The following is a 17,743-nucleotide window of genomic DNA, read 5'->3' as shown; positions in this document are numbered from 1 at the left end:
AAATTTTTAGTAATGTGCATGTTAGTAACAATTTAGTAGGATATTAAGGCCACAATATTGTTTATTCCATTAATGTTGTTTATTGTCAACGGGTGGAAAAGATCTTGGATGAGCATTTACAGTGTCTGAAATAGGCTTAAAAATGACTCAGCATGTTGGAAATAGATTCATTCATGTTTCCAAGTACCCCCTGCCATGTGTTCAAGTACCCATGGTTGAGAACCACTGCTGTAGACCCCTATTCAAATGACAACACACAGAGTGCACCCAGCCAGTGAGACTGTCAATCAAAGTGAATGCAGAACTGTGCAAGGAAACAAGGCCGCAAGTCACAACAGCAAACAGGTGAATATGATTTTGGCTCTTACCTGACCCATAGACCTATATCAATGCCACCTTGTTATGATACGCGATGCGCGTGCAAAAAAGTAGAGGCGTGGCTTCTGGTAGATTGGGAGAGGCAGTGGGAGGAAGTGAGGCTGTTTAGGGCGGGACATCGAGACCTTTCTCAGAAACTCTGAATAACAGCTTTAAAGAAACCTTAAATTGACATTTCTAAAGTTAAAAAAACACAGGTCAAATCTTTAAAAGACAATTTTTTTCATTGTTTTTTTTACATATTATTAATAATCCAAGTAGAGTAAAACCAAAGCATTCTCACAGCACAACTGTTTTGATCCAGTCTGATTTACCTCATATTTCCAGGGTTTCCTACTTATTGTGAGGTCACTAGCTTTGTTTTTGTTTAGTTTTTTATTTAAGACCCCTGATTTAGGCTTACAAACGCTGAAAAAATATGTTCTTAAAAAAAAAAAAAGTGTGCAAACTTATATTAACAAATTACAAACCTATTACTTAAAATCTCCCATTCCCGCTAAATTAAAAGAAATCCATTTTAAGATTTTGAATGGAATCTACCCATTTAGATGTGCTCTGTTGAAGCAAAATTTGATTTTGAGACAAGCAATTATTTATTTTGTTGTGAGGAAGAAACCACTCAAAAATCTATTTTTACATTGTACATTTTTACAAGGTCTATGGTCTATAATGGATGACTGGCCCTCTACTAAAATCCCTCAACTAAATGAATTTTCAGAAAAGAATGTCATCTTTGATTTCATAATGCATAATTCACATCATGACCTCCTTGTTAACAATATCATTATACACACTGCCTTTCACAATTCATTTATACAATATTTCAAATCCCTAAAAGAGCTGAAAATAATAATAATAAAGCAAAAAACTTGAATAATTTACATTGACAGAAAAACCATAGCCCCTTTTAAATAGTTTTTCTACTGTACCATTGAATTATCTCCTATTAAAAGCCTTTATGTATGTATTATGTATTTTATTTTATTTGTGTGTTTGGTTTGTTTCTTTATATTGTTTCTTTGTATAGATAAAACGTGTGGTATGGATTTTAAAATGCTATCCTATAAATTCATCTATTATTTGTTGTACATGACATTTAAGCGCCTGTTAGACAGGATTAGGGTCAATTATAATTGTCATTGCGTAACTGATCGTAATTTTAAAAATCTGTTGCTGTCGTAATCGTAATGAAATTGTAACTGAGTTCAGATAATTGTAATTGACATGAAAATTCTATTAAAAATAAGCTTTCCCACATTTTACCATTAAAAAAAATATAAATCTAGGGGTATAGTGACACAAAAAGGCTCAGATGCCCACGCCATAAATATTAAAACCTATATTTTCATTAATTAGGAAGCCTAACAAGGTAACCAATAGATAGGAAAGAAATTAGATGATATATATTTGTTTTTAGTGTATTTTAAAGCTGATTTAGGACCCATTATCATAAGAGATGCTAAGGTTAACTATTTTTAGGTTATTTATTTCAGCCTCAGTAATTGTGATTAATTGTAATTGAACTTTAGTGATAGAGAACGTAATTGTAATTGACTTTCTGAGGATACAAAATAATTGTAATTAAATTGTAATTGGAAAAAAAATGCTGGTCACTGTAATCGTAACTGAACATGAAAAATTGAAAACGCAATTGTAACTGAAAAATGGAATTGACCCATACCCTGCTGTTATCTATAGCAGTGGTACTCAAACTTCTTTGGCTCAAGTACCCCATTCTCTTATTTCTAAATCCAAGTACCCCCTTTGCCCGACTACAACTATAGAGCGTAATAATGGAATTAATGAGTGATAACTGAGTGTTGAAAAAAATCGATTTGGCGATATATCACAATATTATGTGATACTCGTATCGATTGAAAATGCATCCACTGACTAGCTGGCAGCACACGGCCCAGCCCGCCAAAAAAAACAATGCTGAAGATGAGGTGAAGATGTTCAGGATGGAGTCCCCTTTGCCCCTGAATGGTGATCCTCTCACTTGGTGGAGGGAACATGAGGGAGCCTGTCCTCATATTTCCTCTGTAGCCCGTCAATTCCTCTGCATCCCAGGCACAAGTGTCTCCACAGAACGAGTCTTTTCCACAGCAGGAGACATTGTAACTGCACAAAGAAGTGCACTGAAACCTGGGCATGTTGACCAGCTTGTGTTTCTTCCAAAAAATCTAAAAAGAAAGTGCAAACTTTCTGCATTTATTTATTGTTCTACGCATATACGGTACCTCAGTTAAGTTGCACTAAAGTCAAAGTTGGTTTAAAAGCCACAGGCAGATTGTATGTTATTTTTTTATTTGAAGTTGTTGGCACACGGCATGTTGAGGACAATGTTTTGAGTGTAAAATATTTCATACATAATGTTCTCATGAAGGTGTACAAATTTACAGATTAGTTGTTTCTTAAGTCATATATATATTAAAAAAAAAAAAAAAACAATAATGGCCTTATACTTTAATATCAGGATATATCGCATCGTAGCATGACCTATGTATCAGGGTAGGATTCGTATTGCTAGATGCCAGGCGATACACACCCCTAGTGACAACACACATATTGAAGAATCTAACTTTGCAAATAAGTGAAATGAAATAATATTTAGTGCCACCTGAATACATTTATTTCTATAGTTATCACCTTCCTGGTGTCAGAACAAAACTTACCTTTGTACTTTCAGTTCATGTTCTAATCAAGATCATTTCTATCAACATTATTATCTTTTTTAATTAAAGAAAAACATAAAATCCCATATTTTTTACGTTTTTGTTTACTAATTTAACCCCCCGCCCCTTCATTTGAGAAACACTGATCTATACTGTGCACTTTTGTTCAAAATAAAAAAAAAAAGTTAACAGTCCGCTAAGCTAATAAGCCAAAGAACAACCGTGTTTGAACTTAACAGCTGTTCAAACAAGGGTTCAAACACGTGGCCTAATCACAAAAGTCATTCCATTCTATTTAATTTCCTCAGTGGGTCTGTGTAACTGTTAACCCCAGTACTCGTACTCCTAGTATTTGCTGTTGCAGCAGAAATATAAGTGAGGGAAAGATATCTCTGTTTGCTGAAATGCCATCCAGTGAAGGGATGTAATCCCTCCAGCAGCTCCTGGGCAAACCTCCAGGCACTGTGCCAGTTGGCTTTGTTCAGGGTTCACTCCTTAGAAGAGGGGCAGATAAAGTCCTATATAAAGGACTGAAAGAAAAGCCGTAAGTATTGACAATATTTTCTCATTGCATAGTAAAGATTAAACCAGAAAATGTTGAAATCATTCCCCTCACTCAGCAGAAGACCTGTACTCAGTCAAGATAACAGACACTCAATAATCAACATTTACCCTGAAATGATTCCACCAAAGCAAAGTGAAGTTCTTCAATCAGCCCTGAAAGTCCATCCCTTTACCTGAACGTCACTGGAAATATGTGAATAAACCCCAAAGGCTCCTGAGCCTTCAAGGAAACCAAATACACCTCAGACCAGAATAAACCGGAAGAAAGGGATAAAAACCCAAATCACGAGTGAGGAAGGAAATTCTAACCAGCTGCACAAAATAACAGCCATTGAGGATATTTTACAGGAAGGATGTTTCAACCCTCGCACAGACTGGAGAACAGCTTCTGACCATTTTGTTCATCTTAAAGTTAAAATGTATGATTCTCACAGGAATACTGAGCCTAGTAAATGGGGCATTGTTTAATAATTAAACTGCTTGGCAATCGTTTACAATTTAAAAGTCCATGTATTTCCTTTTAACTGGAAACTTTAGCACGGTGACAAAAAAAATCTACAAGTTAAATACATGTATTCTTTCTTAAATAGTCCTTGTTTTATTCTGTACAATCAATCTTAACACTATTACAGGAGCTTTTTTTACTCCAATGGGGATAAGTGTGCATTTCTAACAATATTCTACACTAATTGATCATTTATAAATCTAAATTACTGCTGATCATGGATGGCCAATTGGATGCTATGAAGGGTCAAATTGGACAACAGATGGAAATCAGCCTATGGCTATAATCTGACGTATTGACATTTTTTTGAATGTTCATTGATATGTACTGTCCCTACTTCAATAAAAAGAATAAATAAATGTGCTATACAGGGGTTATGAGGCAAAAGTGCACCCTTGATGCAAGCTAGCACAAACTTTCCATACGAGGAAGGGAAGAGCAAAGTTCAGCACATACAAACACAAAGAGACAGACCATCATTTACACACATTCACTCCTAGAGGCACTTTGGAGACTACAACAAACCGAACGTTGGTGTAAAGTTTGTGAAACTGGATTCCTGCTAGAAGAACAGTGCAGAAACACAGAGAACATTCCAACACACTCGAGCCTGACCGATTAATCAGGCTGATTATAATATACTACTGATTAATCAATATTGCCAATATGTAGCCGAGGTATTAGCGATGGGCAATATTGACAAAAAAAAAAAAAATTATCCCGATAATTTCTGGCATTTTTCACTATAACGATAAAAATCACGATAATTCACAACCTAGTATAAACAGGTTCCTTACAAACAAATAAATGTGAATACATCAACATTAGACATTTAAAAAGGCTACAATAGCTGCTGACTCAGAGTTCATAAGCTGATATTTTATGGAATATATTTGTGCATGTGGATTACTATTATTGTTATTGCATGTAATCAATTTATTTCCTCACTTGAAATAAAATTATAAAAAAAGCACATGAAAAGCACAAATAACTCCAATAGTTTTTGCTGCTGATGAATATTGTTTATTTCATATTTGATAATGAGTTACATAAAGTAATGATTGATAAATAAATATCTCTGATTTCCTATAATTAAACCAGATCAAGCTGATGATTTAATCATTCAGTATATTTAAGTGTAATAATCTCAATAGTTACATTAGTCTAATGGGACCAGCTTTGTCTGTGAACACGTGAAATATAATTAAAAAAATTGCGTTTCACAAGTTGGGACGAATGAATAGTGACATTAGTATTTATGCTAACATTTATTTCATACCTTTATTTACATTCAAACAAATTAGTGAATCTCTGTGGCTTTACGACAGAAAGACGTGTTCTTTTTACTATTCCTTATATGGAGTGGTTAGCATTAGCTCTTAGCCCAGTCTGTGCGTCGATGGGCTAGCTTAGCATAGTTCGCTTTAGTTGAATTTCCAGTTCATAATCGTTGCTACAGGTTCATCTCTGTCCCTGTGTTTGTGGAACTTTGGGTGAATCTGACAGAGGAACTTGGATTGGTTCACTTTGTTGGATGATTGTCTGGTTTGAAACAAGTAGTGGTCCATGATGTACTGCAGCTTCAGGTAGCTGAGACGAGCACCTCACACATACAGACGGCGGTGTGTGCGGGGGGCGGTGGCGGTGTACATCGTGCAGAGCTTCCGTAAACAGCGTTCTACTCCAGAGACAACAAACAGCAGTTTTGGCCCGTGGAACATGTTTTTTTGTGGCATTCTTGGCTAAATTGAGGGACAAACGGCCCGTGGCCCTCGGTAATTTCCAACATGGGAATTTATCGTTTGTATGATGGAATGACATATTCTTACCGGTGAGAATGTTTTTGACGATAAATCATAAACGTATTCACTTTTTTGCCGCGAGGGCATTTTGTGGCTCTGCTCAGGTGTGTCCACTTTGCCTTTTCTTATTTATCAGTGTGTTTAAAGTTTGCCTTTTCTTATTAATCAGGGGCTTTACTGTCTTTATGTGGACAGTGTCACTGATTAAAGTTCTACTTGTCTTTCATCTAGGGCTGGGCGATATATCGAATATACTCGATATATCGCAGCTTGTAGTCTGTGCGGTGTTGAAAATGACCATACCGTTAAACTCGCGGACTTTTTTTTTTTTTTTTTTTTTGAAATGTCATCTTAATGACAACATGCACAAAAGGGCACTATTTGTTTTAAAATATTGTAGTGGCATTATGTACAAAAAGTGCACTTTAATTTTGTGTTTTGAAATGCATCCTGCACTAATGTCTTGTTTTGAAATGTCTCTGTGACAATTTTGCACAGAACGTGCACTTTCTGTTGACAATTTTATGTTTGAGCCACTCACTGTTTAATAAATACAGTTATGTCAACTTTGACTTAGTTGTGATATCCCCTTTTTTGCATGAAAGTTTAAAATTGGCATATATTAATGCAGTATGATCAAGAATGTTTTAATGTAGACATATAGAATCATCATACTGGTGTGATTTTGTGCATCAAAGTGTTAATTCAAGGGTAATGCAAAATATCGAGATATATATCGTGTATCGTGACATGGCCTAAAAATATCGCGGTATTTATAAAAGGCCATATCGCCCAGCCCTACTTTCATCATAATTTAGTATTATAAGAAGTGTATCAATGTTCACATTTCATATATTGGCCTATACATTGTCTTTGTTTTTAGCCACCGTTGTCGGAATCGGCCCCCAAAATCCCATATTGGTTGGGTTGTAAAACACACCACATAAAAGGTCCCAGTTCCCCCATGGTTGATCACAGGCTCCTACCATGACACCACCTTGGTATCGACGTAGATTAACGTTTTAAAATTCATCATCATTAAACTGCAGAATTACATAACAAGCCACTATAGCAATAACATGTTTATTTATTGAGGATGTTTTAATCATATCTCTGGAACCACTCTGAAGTACCTACTTAGTGAAAAGTATAGAGACTATGAGTAAGCCTTATGATGTTTATGTTGTCTTGACTTTAAATAACCCTTGACATCCAAAAGTTTGCAAACCTATTGAATTCAACAATGATTTAAAAAAAATTAAAAAAAAGAAAACTAGCAACTTGTGTGAGAACAGCCTGAGAGAATTTCCGCCTGATGAATATAGATAAGAAGCAGGGAAGCAGCTAGCCTCGCTCTGTCTAAAGGTAACAAAATCCGCCTACTAGCTCTCTAAAGCTCACCGAGGTGTTCAATTGACCGCTTTCTATTTTTTGGCTGCGACCAGTTGCCAGGCAACAACCAGTAAAAATTACTGGTCAAGGGTGAGAAATACTCACCATTCCTTCAGCTTTACTCTAAGCTAAGCTAATGCACAATTTCCCTACATCAATCCAACACTCAACAACACATACTGTTACTGTATGTCCATGTACGTTCAACTGTTGACTATTACTTTAATGATGATTGCAGGATGATGTTTGCTGTCAAGTGCAGCTTATATCCTTATGTGCAATTTAAAATGTGTCCTGTGGGAGCTGCTGCTGGAGCGGTTTACTCTGATCCAGATAAATGAAGCATTTTGGGATGCCCGTGTATCAGCTGGAGAATCAAAGCAGAGAGAAGCCACCTGGGAGCTGAGAGAAGAAGCTTCTCTGCTCCACAGATCTGCACTGCATCCCAATGCCACACATGATAAACGACCAACACCAGCCTGGCCTGCGCGCATACAGGTGGCTCTGTAAAGCAGTCGGTGTACACACTTCATGCAACACATGTTTCGTCCCCACATGCTTAAAAAATGGTTTTGTTTTGTGGGGGATCGCAACAATCCACGCATCCACTTCCAGGAGGGATCCAAGTCCTACAGGATGGAGGCTTTTACTGCAGTACCAATTCATCAGTGAGAGAAATGAACCCAAAGCAGGTCAGCTGAGAAAAGGGTTGGACTCTTCTGCTTTGCGCGAGCAGGTTTCCCTCGTAGTAAGTTCTCATGTACCTATACAATCCCTCCTCACTCTCCAGCCCCCGTCCACATCGTAGCATTATTCCAACCCCCTTTTTCTCTCCTCACATCATCTGAAATCCCTAACTCTGACAAAATGTGAAGATGCACAGAAAATACAACGCACAGCAAGACAAGTCATTATTTGCCCACCATAGCTCTACTGATTACGTAATAATTTACTGTATGTATCTTAAAAAGGACATCTTTCATTCATCTAAAACACACTGATTATTTCAACGTCTGTGGCCACAGCAGGATCGATGTGAAGCTGCTTGACAAGGCTGTCAAAATGAAAATCCCCTTGTTGCCCATTGAGAAACCCGGTCGAAGAATGATCCCTCCCTCCCTGCTGGATGCTGTCACACACACATGCATGTTAACACACACACACACACACACACACACACACACACACACACACACACACACACACACACACACACACACACACACACACACACACACACACACACACACACACACACACACACACACACACACACACACCTGTACGGATTGCCGGGATTGTCATAGGAAAGGAAAGAGGTTCTTTTTGCTAAAAACTGAAGGCTGTAGCCATCACCGTGACAACTTCTCATCTACCTGTTAAATACACACAAGCTCAAGGATTCTGAATGTGTCTGTGGATAAATCAGAGTGTTCTCACCTTTCAGCGAGTCTATGTTGCGGAGACATTGGAGCACATATGCAGCACGTCTTCACACGATGACAGGGAAGCGTCGGACGTTCATGCAGAGGTGTGTCACATCTGAGGATGGAGGAGGAAAGCAGTATGTCTTCTCCGGCTCCACCGTTCCCTATTTTCTTCAAAGCCGTGAGAGGATTGAAGAACTGGCATAAGAGGAGGAGGATGATGAGGAGGAGGTGGAGGAGGAGGAAGAGGAGGAGGAGGAGAAGGAGGAAGAGGAGGAGGAGGAGAAGGAGGAGAGGGAAGGCTGAGGAGGGAGCAGTCTGCCGGGCTGGGCTGCTGAGGATCACCTGGAGCAGTGTCGGGCTCCGCATTTACTCCTCCACTGCAGCAGTGCGAGGCAGCAGTGCGAGCTGCATGTTGCTCCCACAGATCACCATAAAACAAGGACACGGAGTCTCTCCATCCGCTGGATTCAGGATTCTGCAGCTCTGTGGCTCCGCACACCCCCCATCAGCATGCACACTCATGCTGCCCCCTTCCCCTTTGGGTTTCTGTCATCAAGCTCCATCCTTAAGCCGTCCCTCCTCACAGTGGGAGCTTTAAAATTCACAAACCGGTTCCCATGATATCCAGCTCTCCTTGTAATGACTGGTGCATGTGGTCAAACATCTGTTACTCCTGGTGTTAAAGTGCCAAGATGGGTACAACCTCATCCAACCTCCCGCTCTTTCGGTGATGACCTCACACATTTCATAAAAAAGGAGGGAGTCATGTCGTGGCCATGTTCATTTTCCTTTACATTAGAAGCCTTTCCTCTGCTGTAAAGCACAGCAGGGCTCCAAAAAGGTTCAGTGTCTGTGTTTATTCATCTGGGAGATGAATAAACACAGGTTTGTAAAATGCGCATATTGATTGTTAAGCCTGTAATTTCAGACTCATTGGTATTCTGAAGAGCAGATACACTGCCCAAGAGAAGCACCAGTGAAGTGGATGAAAAGGACACGTAAGCATCTGATGATGTGAGCAGAATAGAAGAGCAAGAAGCTGAAACTTCCTTCTCTGAGAACTTTTAAGCACCTCCAGTGTGTGAACTATAAGGTGCCCCTGAGAATGGACAGACACAGAAAAGCCAAGAAATATAATGTAAGGGATCTGATACAAAATCCATTAGGAGGAGCTCTCAGGTTGAAACCACGTTAATAGCAGAACTTTTCTTTCTCCACATATATTGATATAAGTTAACAGTACATGTAGGACAATATTTTTGCAACAACTGTGCATTTAAATTCTCCCAAAAATATAAAATAATACATTTATCATATTGCCTAAATGTAACCGTCACCAGCCCTACCTAAAGAAGGATAAATTAGACTTTAGAAGGGGGAAAGGTATAAAAAGGAATCTGAGTGAGGGAGGATATATGAGGGCAAAGGGTTTAGGGAAAAAACGTGATGCTAGTATTGTGTAGAGGAATGAAATATGTAGAGAGAATATCTGGGGGGAAAACATCCTAAAAAAATGCTCAGACACTATGAAGATAAGAGTGAACAGTGTGTGCTTACATTTGTGACAGAGCTATTCCTTATAAGCAAATATTTGTAAGTTACGGCACAACGTAAACCGGAAGCCCAAGACATGGCCGTGTGCCAACCACAGATGTGCATATAAGAGCCCCGTTTGGATGTCATCGCGTTACCCCGGACCCACGGCCCAGCCACACAGGCGGCCACCAAAAACTTTTGATATATTTTCCTAAAGAGATGGTTTTCTATACCTAGAGTAGAATTCTATAATTTCAGATACTAATTTTTGGAACTTTTTGTTGGTGCTTTTAGTGGTATCATGGAGAACAGATTTTGGCTAAGATTTTCATTTTGACAGAAGCAATTCAGCAATTGAGTGAATCTTTCCAACTCTGCACATCTCTTGTGATTTTATTCGGCAATTGATCAAAGTTTAATTTATTTAGTAACTAATTGTATCTGTGGGAGGAGGGTATTGATGGTTTTGTCCTGCAGGATTATGCTGCGTTCACACCGGATGTGTCACAAAATGTCCGTGCGTCCAGACTGCATACAAAGTCAATGGATAGATACGTCCCAGGTGCGAAATTTTTCCTGTGCGGCAGTGCGGTCCACTCAGCACATCAAGTGCGTTGGCCGTGCGAGCGTGCTCCTGATTTTACGCATATCCGCACATTCGCAAGAGTTGAAAATATTGAACTTCTGCGACCGTTTCGCATGACGAAAGCCAATCAGAGTCTTTGTTGACGATGACGTCAGGCCGTCAGTGCCCCAGAAGCGTCCGGTGCCGCAGAAGACATTCAGTGTGAACGCACCATTACACAAAGTTTTTGTTAAATAGAAGGACTGACGTGCACAACTGTGGAGCAATTTGCAGTGACTTTCTCGCTAAATCTGGCGACTTTCCAACTCTTACGGACTTTTTTCTCAAAAGCGACTATCGACAAACCTAGCAACTTTTTCTCTTCGTTTTTGGATTTTCTGATATTTTAGAGACTCCGGCAAGAAAGCAGGTATCACTCTGTAGTTACGTCTGCTTAACGGAGTCCATTCCGTGTACGTACTGCTCGAGTATGTGCTTGATTTATAAGCCGTTGTGCCTAACGCCACGATGGGGACTTTTCCTGCCGAAAGGCCGGTCATTGCACCTTCACTACCAATAGGACGTGAACGCACATTGACTTTTGTCGAGCAGCCAATAGTAACGAGCATGACTCACTCTTTCGCATTAAGATCTCTGATAGGCTGTAAATGTGCATCCCACTCCTTCATTCCTAAAGTTTGAATAAAGAGCCAAGGGAAGACGCGAAGGTCCAGTGTCTGACATATAGCTGCTGCCTAATGGTTTGAGTCACACTGCAGGTTGAGAGACACAGGGGCATGATCACTAATAATAACAGGATGTGTTCAAGAAGGAGTTTTATATGTTACTGAATTGTCTGATAGATAAATGTTAATTCAAGAGACATTTTTGCACGGGAGAGAACAACCACCCTGACGTGCCGGTCATGTACTCCACTAAAGCAGTTGATCTGTTGCACCAACAATCAAATACTTTGTCTACATCCCACCAATGCACCTTAAGATTGAGATCTGGTACATTTGTAAGAAAAGTCCAAAGCTAAAACATCTGAGCAATGTACACTATGTGATTCCTGCAGAAAAATTCACTTTCTCAAATTTAATAATGCTTTTAATAAAGGCTGCACTTGGTCTGCAGCCATGCTTGGAAAGGGGCAACATGCCAGAATACAACCTGCATTGATGGCAAGACCACAACGCTTTGCGGATAGCCTTGGTGAACTCGGCGGACCTCGGCATAATTTTGTGCTGCCCCCAACATAATGGCACAAAAAAAAACAACACGCAAAACATCAGCAAAAATACACAAAATGACTACAAAAACATACAAAAATTCAGAAAAATACGCAAAAACAAAAAATACAAACACAATTTAAATGCACAAAAGGAAAGCGAAAATACACAATAGGACAACGATAACATACAAAACAGCAAAAATACACAAAATGACTACAAAACATATAAAAAATAATAATAAGAGGACAACAAATACACCAAACATCAAAAATATACAAAATGGCTCTAAAGAAAATAAAATATAACAGAAAAACACTAAAAAAAACAACAACAATAAGGTTATATATATATATATATATATATATATATATATATATATATATAATAGGGACCATAAATCAGACAATCACATCTTTGTGGCCACCACTGTGATAAAAGTTGCCCATGTCTGCAGAAGAGCAACAGCATTGCATCAAAAACGAAATGGCCAACGTTCTTCTTTTGCGCCAAGGTCCGGCTGATACGCTCATTATCATTGTTGGTGGTGGACTTGGTCTGCTGACACACAGCAGTTAAAACCAGAAACATTCAGAGTTACTTACACTCAGACTTGACATTTGACCACTTTTAGAGTCAATCAACCCCTGTATGGATGTAATGGCACTCCCAGGCTGTGTTAGAAAAACTTGTTTTTGAAATACAGAAGTTGGTAACTTGAACAAACGTTAAATATCTCAGACAAAAGTGATTATCTTAGTTTGTCTAAAACTGGAAGGAGTAGCAGTTTGGATCATCAAACAAGGGTAATAGTCCCACCTAGTGGTTGTGATGGTATTATTACTGTAACTATCTCCCTCAGCTAAAATCAGAAGCTGCATCAGTATTCCTTGTGCTTGGCTCGTCTGCTTTAATCTTACTAAAAATGACGAGGCCCACACACTCATTAACATTCAGTCTTCACCTTGAAAAGCTGACGAGTAAGCTTCAGTTCAGGGAAGATCTGCAGGTGGCTGATGAAGCCGATAAAACCTGAACAATTCTTTAGGTTGCGCACATCAAACAGAGATGTTCCAGTATTTGCATACACATCTTCACTGGCTTTTTTTGTGCTGACAAAGCCTGTAAAATCACAGTGGAACCTACAGACGATTAACTCTGATCATCTCTGATGTTTGGACTGGAACTGCAACCTCAGCCTATTTCTAATGCAAAGAGTGTGATTACCTCGAACATAGTCGTTTTTCAAGGTCCGTAACTGCTAACAACACTTATACCTTAGGGTTTCTTTTTAGACGTTTAGGTGATTTTTCAAAATTAAGAAGGAGTTAAAAAAGGAGACATAGCTTACTGCAAAGTGTCGTAAAGAGAAATTAAGTGATTGAATCTGTCAATGACTGCTAAAGTAAAGCTTTCATATTGTTACAGGATAGGTGCATTACACCTGTGTCCTTCAACAGTGAATCAAATGTGCATTTAACCGTGCTGTATGGTAGTGTTGGACTCAAGATCACACTATCCAAGACCAAGACAAGACTGTGACCAGAATTCACCAAGACCAAGACAAGACCAAGACTTGGGAGTAGAAATCCGGTCAATACCAAGATCGTAAAAAATGTAAAAACCATGAACAAGGTGAAACAGTTCAAAAGCATTCTTTTCCTAATGCTAGTTTTCTATGAAATACATTTGACAGACAAAATCAAAGTGTTTGCTACTCTTTCAAAGAACAATATGCAAAAATAGTAGTTAAAAGCCAGATAAGTCTAGAATGTTTTTTAATATCTGAAACTGACATGTTTATCAAGCAAATGAGGCCTTAAAGTAGGAGTTCAGAGGTATTTCTGACTAGAAATGAGGTGTGTGGAGGAATGCGGGCGTCTGACAAATAAGGAACATATTTCCAGGGAGGCAGAATAATCACTGAAGTCAAATCACAACATTGATTAGTCCGGAATAATTCCAAGTGTTCCTTCTTATCATCACATTAAAAAAGTTTAAGAATAGCAGATCAGTGCTGGGGCCTCATATACAATAGGTACACCAAAATCCTGATGTTCAGAAACTGGAGTGAGCACGGAAATGTGCAGTCTTTGACGTCAAGTCCTGACGTGGTGTACATATTTTTCTACATAGTTGATGCTTTAAATTCTAAGGATTTATGAGGCACACTACCAAAATAATACAATGCATTAACACATGAACCTCTGAACTGCTGCTAACCTGTATCATTTACACATTTTTTGTAAGTTACTGCTTTTTTAATTTCCTATCTGTCTAATGTGAGTCAACCACATTGTTCATTACCTGTCGGAGCTCTGTGCGCTGGGATCTCCATTCAGGTGGTCAGCTGACCTCTGAGTAACAGACACGTTTACGTCTGAATCTTTAGCAGCCTGTCACACACACACACCCATTTACCTGTTACATTCACAGCCTGTTTGATGCTCAGATGAAGAACAGCGAGACAAACATCAAGCCTGATGTGTGCAATCAGAACGTCATATTTTGCAATTATTATTATTATTAGTAGTAGTAGTAGTTGTAGTAGTAAATAGCATTTTCCGTCACTTCCTTAATCCGCTTCCCACTTCTTAACACACTCAGTCAAGTATTCAGCAAACTGTGTGTGTCTATAATAATTAAAGTATCTGTTGAATCACCTCCATCATACATGTTGCTGTCGGTCTAATAATATTTTAAAAAATCTCTTCTTTCCTGTGTTACTGGTGATAAGAGAGCAGCTTTTTCTGTTTACGAGGAGGGGAATCCCAGCGCCGATCTCATTTAAATATGATTTACATTTGTAAATGGGAGCGTGGACATATGTGCGCTCGCATTCGCGCTGATTCAGATGTTCAAAGGATAGGTGCGTGGAGTCAGTGCTACGCACAGATTCAAACATCTGAATTTTTAGGAGCGTACGCCTGTTTCTGTTTTGAGACATACAGTATGCTTAATTCCTGCCATTTTTCACGCAAGTCTTTGTACATGAGGCCCCTGGTCTTGATAGAAAATCCAGGGTCTGGTCAGTCCAAGACTTTCAAAATGTTGTCTCGAGACAAAGACTGGCCCTGAGTCCTACACCACTACTAAATTATACATAAAGTAAGACTTCAAACAAGTTCAGGTGAGAGTGAATGGTTGATCTCACATGACTCCCACAATGAGTCAACTTGACATTCACAGTCTGCACAGAAACGTCAGTGAACCTGGACCTTGTTGCTATGAAGATAAAGTGCTAACAACTAAATTGCCATGCAGTGTAACTGCAACACTGACCAGAGAAAATATATTTTTCAGATGAATGAATGCATTCATTTTCCACAGTTTGTTATAAACTGCTGCTTATCTGGGGTCTCGTAGGTTAGTTAATGAATGTTTGTAGTGATTTAAATATGCCATTCTTTAATAATTTGAAATCAAACATGAGATTTTTGAATGATCTTGACTTTGGCTTGTATAGTTTTAAAGTCCTAATTTATTCAAAAAGTGAAAGAGTTTTTGAAAAAATCATTAAGATCATCCTCTAAATGCGTAGTTTATTAACACATGCTGTACAAACGAGCCAAAGACTTTTTGCTATTATTATGCCCAGTTTAGAGCCCAGTTATGGAAGGAGGCTCAATAACGCATCCTCAAAAGGGATTTTCATTCTGATGCTTGCTTTCTAACTGTACCTCGATGCCTCAGCTTCTCAGATGCAAGACTGTCCTCGTTATGATATGAATTTTTAATATACCGCCGTACCGGTGTATTTGATTACACAACTTTTAGAACGCTACGCTGCACCGCGTTTCAGACCGCACCCTTTTCAACGTTGCACTTCTTAATAGGAAGGTAAACAGTAGCATTTTGGTGTTAGTTGTGGTGTAAATCATACGCGTAAATAGATAAGAAAGACACAATTGAACGCTCTGAAGCTGCATGTGCGTGCGTGCGTATGCCTCTGCTACAGGAGAACAACACTCACGGACACGGAGGCACGGTTAGCTTAGCATGTCAGCAGTTTGGCAGTAATACACAAAAAAAAAGCAAAGGATTGCAATTTGTAATTCCTGGTGGAGCTGCAAACAAAACGATAAGAAACCACCACACCACTAAGTATGTAGCATTTAAAGCTAGAAATCACTAGTGTGGAATTATTCTACAATATTCACTCATCATGACAGTAAAATAGACCATCCTAAGTCTATCTACTGCAGTAAGTCCTCTCGCTTTTTTTTTTTTAACTAAAATAAACACATAAAATGTGAACACCTGATTATAACCATCATAAACCGTGAAACTGTTAGAATTTAGTAAAATATTGCGATATATATTATATATATATATTTTTGGTCATACCGCCCAGCCCTAGTTTCTGAGTTTCGGGGTGATTCAGCTTGTATTTGACCCTGCTGTGCATTTCCCTGAGTGCTGAAAGACGGCATTAACTACTTCATCCTCTGTTTTCTAATCCTTCACACACGGCAAGACCTGCTCAAGTCCAAACAATAAGCTGGTCACATACAGAAATGTGTGGCACACATCTTTACCATCAGTGATGAATCACTCAGATCTTTGGAGCTACACCTATCAACATCTCTGTGCATGGAGGCAATTATAATAATAAAAATAAAAAATCAAAAGAGTGACAATAACCCAGGAGAAACTGCTGGAGCTTTGGAAACAGACTCATTTCGAACTGATAGAATAACTAATAAACAACTCGTCCTGGTTTTCCACCACTTGAGTTTTGTCAGATTAATAATTCCAGCAAGTTCATTTTGTCTGAATAAATGAAACCTTAACATATATTTGTCAGATTAAGTCTGGTTTGAAGATCAAGGATAAAAGTAAGCATTATTTTGTGTAACATTTTTTTATTCACAAATGTACAGTAGATATTCAAAAATGAAGTTTGTCCAATCTAAACCTGCTGTTAAAATTTCCCAAATAAATTGATCATTTGCCTTTTGAGTTTCCTCTGATTTATTTTCGCTTAAATGTCTATTTTTGGTTTGGTAGTTTATTGTCAATATTATGTGTTGTTTTAATCAGTCTTGTATATTTCATTAATGTGATTGTCGTGTTAATAAAAAAACAAAACTAAAATAAAACCTAATAAACAACACGTGATGATACTCGCTTCTTCTTGTTGTGTTGTACACTAGTTAAAACCGCTACTTCTCTGTTATTCTGTTAATAATAGATCTGGCTGAAATTTGGTAGGTATAATCTATGGATGTGTACGCATCGACACTCGGAGCCCGATTTTCGAAGAGACAAAAAAAAGGAAAATTGATTTCTCATTTATTTCTGGTAATTTCTAAATTTATAGGAACATAGTCGTGTGATATATCATTTCAAAGGTAATTCAGCGTAGATTATGATTATGCTTCGTGCAATTTGATTAGCTCCTTTTTAAGGCAATTTCCATTAAAGTCGTTTTCTCATTTATTTGTGAGTCAAATATTGCGACAGTTTTTGGTACCGAATCATTGACACATAATATATGAATGGGTCCCATTACTCCGTATGTGCCACGGGAGTGCCATTTTTCCAAATGACTACACCTCCGTTAATCCTCGTTAAATCGGGCAGTAATTTGGCATGTATATTCTATGAGTGGATGTCAAGAGCCTCTCTGAGATCTTTTTGAAAGGGGGGACGGGGGCCCAC

At 38.5% G+C, this 17,743-nt stretch overlaps 1 protein-coding gene across 8 annotated transcripts in view; it reads right to left on the bottom strand.

Moving 5' to 3' along the window:
* The window catches only part of dlgap2b (discs, large (Drosophila) homolog-associated protein 2b), a 179,929-nt gene that overhangs the window by 159,037 nt on the left and 3,149 nt on the right, over positions 1-17,743 (bottom strand). Inside the window, exon 1 of one of the 8 annotated variants that reach the window (XM_028439210.1) lies at positions 8,757-9,201. The exons of the other annotated variants lie outside the window; for them this stretch is intronic. The gene's annotated coding sequence lies outside the window, so the exon portion shown is untranslated. Of the gene's footprint in view, positions 1-8,756; positions 9,202-17,743 lie in introns of those variants that run through there. 8 annotated transcript variants of the gene reach the window in all.

The sequence above is a fragment of the Gouania willdenowi genome, chromosome 24 (genome assembly GCF_900634775.1).
Source record: "Gouania willdenowi chromosome 24, fGouWil2.1, whole genome shotgun sequence".
In the NCBI taxonomy this organism is placed as follows: domain Eukaryota; kingdom Metazoa; phylum Chordata; class Actinopteri; order Blenniiformes; family Gobiesocidae; genus Gouania; species Gouania willdenowi.
This window is presented reverse-complemented; position numbering and strand designations above follow the sequence as displayed.